The sequence below is a fragment of the Megachile rotundata genome, chromosome 6 (genome assembly GCF_050947335.1).
Source record: "Megachile rotundata isolate GNS110a chromosome 6, iyMegRotu1, whole genome shotgun sequence".
Lineage (NCBI taxonomy): Eukaryota > Metazoa > Arthropoda > Insecta > Hymenoptera > Megachilidae > Megachile > Megachile rotundata.
In genome coordinates, this window is record NC_134988.1 from 1,376,665 (window position 1) to 1,380,331 (window position 3,667).

Sequence of the window (3,667 nt, forward strand, 5' to 3'; positions counted from 1 at the left end):
TACAATTACAATCATACAATCACAATCATACATTCAAAATCATACAATCACAATCATACAATCGCAATCATACAATCACAATCATACAATCACAATCATACAATCACAATCATACAATCACAATCATACAATCAGAATCACACAATCACAATCATACAATCGAATTAATACAATCGCAATCATACAATCACAATCATACAATCGCGATCATACAATCACAATCATACAATCAGAATCACACAATCACAATCATACAATCGAATTAATACAATCGCAATCATACAATCACAATCATACAATCGCAATCATACAATCACAATCATACAATCACAATCATACAATCACAATCATACAATCACAATCATACAATCGAATTCATACAATCGGAATCATACAATCACAATCATACAATCGCAATCATACAATTACAATCTCCCAAATACAATCTCCCAAATACAATCTCCCAAATACAATCATACAATCACAATCATACAATCATAATCATACAATCACAATCATACAATCACAATCATACAATCACAATCATACAATCACAATCATAAAATCACAATCGTACAATCACAATCGTACAATCACAATCGTACAATCACAATCGCACAACCACAATCAGACAATCACAATCATACAATCACAATCATACTATCACAATCATACAATCACAATCATACAATCACAATCATACAATCACAATCATACATTCAAAATCATGCAATCACAACCATACAATCACAATCATGCAATCACTATCATACAATCACAATCATACATTCAAAATCATGCAATCACAATCATACAATCACAATCATACAATCACAATCATACAATCACAATCATACAATCACAATCATACAATCACAATCATACAATCACAATCATACAATCACAATCATACAATCACAATCATACAATCACAATCATACAATCACAATCATACAATCACAATCATACAATCGCTATCATACAATCACAATCATACAATCACAATCATACAATCGCAAGCATACAATCACATTCATACAATCTCAATCATACAATCTCAATCATACAATCACAATCATACAATTACAATCATACAATTACACTCACACAACCACAATCATACAATCACAATCATACATTCAAAATCATGCAATCACAATCATACAATCACAATCATGCAATCACAATCATACAATCACAATCATACAATCACTATCATACAATCACAATCATACAATCACAATCATACAATCGCAAGCATACAATCACATTCATACAATCTCAATCATACAATCTCAATCATACAATCACAATCATACAATTACAATCATACAATTACAATCATACAATCACAATCATACAATCACAATCATACTATCACAATCATACAATCACAATCATACAATCACAATCATACAATCACAATCATACAATCACAATCATACAATCACAATCATACATTCAAAATCATACAATCACATTCATACAATCGCAATCATACAATCACAATCATACAATCACAATCATACAATCACAATCATACAATCACAATCATACAATCACAATCATACAATCACAATCATACAATCACAATCATACATTCAAAATCATGCAATCACAACCATACAATCACAATCATGCAATCACTATCATACAATCACAATCATACATTCAAAATCATGCAATCACAATCATACAATCACAATCATACAATCACAATCATACAATCGCAAGCATACAATCACATTCATACAATCTCAATCATACAATCTCAATCATACAATCACAATCATACAATCATAATCATACAATTACAATCATACAATTACAATCATACATCACAATCATACAATCACAATCATACAATCGCAATCATACAATCACAATCATACAATCGCAATCATACAATTACAATATCCCAAATACAATCTCCCAAATACAATCTCCCAGATACAATCATACAATCACAATCATACAATCATAATCATACAATCACAATCATACAATCACAATCATACTATCACAATCATACTATCACAATCATACAATCATAATCATACAATCACAATCATACAATCACAATCGTACAATCACAATCGTACAATCACAATCGCACAACCACAATCAGACAATCACAATCATACAATCACAATCATACAATCACAATCATACAATCACAATCATGCAATCACAATCATACATTCAAAATCATGCAATCACAACCATACAATCACAATCATGCAATCACAATCATACAATCATAATCATACAATTACAATCATACAATCATAATCATACAATCACAATCATACAATCACAATCATACAATCACAATCATACAATCACTATCATACAATCACAATCATACAATCACAATCATACAATCGCAAGCATACAATCACATTCATACAATCTCAATCATACAATCTCAATCATACAATCACAATAATACAATTACAATCATACAATTACAATCATACAACCACAATCATACAATCACAATCATACATTCAAAATCATGCAATCACAATCATACAATCACAATCATGCAATCACAATCATACAATCACAATCATACAATCACTATCATACAATCACAATCATACAATCACAATCATACAATCGCAAGCATACAATCACATTCATACAATCTCAATCATACAATCTCAATCATACAATCACAATCATACAATTACAATCATACAATTACAATCATACAATCACAATCATACAATCACAATCATACTATCACAATCATACAATCACAATCATACAATCACTATCATACAATCACAATCATACAATCACAATCATACAATCGCAAGCATACAATCACATTCATACAATCTCAATCATACAATCACAATCATACAATCACAATCATACAATCACAATCATACTATCACAATCATACAATCACAATCATACAATCACAATCATACAATCACAATCATACATTCAAAATCATGCAATCACAACCATACAATCACAATCATGCAATCACAATCATACAATCACAATCATACAATCACAATCATACAATCGCAAGCATACAATCACATTCATACAATCTCAATCATACAATCTCAATCATACAATCACAATAATACAATTACAATCATACAATTACAATCATACAACCACAATCATACAATCACAATCATACATTCAAAATCATGCAATCACAATCATACAATCACAATCATGCAATCACAATCGTACAATCACAATCATACAATCACAATCATACAATCACAATCATACAATCACAATCATACAATCACTATCATACAATCACAATCATGCAATCACAATCATACAATCATAATCATACAATCACAATCATGCAATCACAATCATACAATCATAATCATACAATCACAATCATACAATCACAATCGTACAATCACAATCGTACAATCACAATCGCACAACCACAATCAGACAATCACAATCATACAATCACAATCATACAATCACAATCATACAATCACAATCATGCAATCACAATCATACATTCAAAATCATGCAATCACAACCATACAATCACAATCATGCAATCACAATCATACAATCATAATCATACAATTACAATCATACAATCATAATCATACAATCACAATCATACAATCACAATCATACAATCACAATCATACAATCACTATCA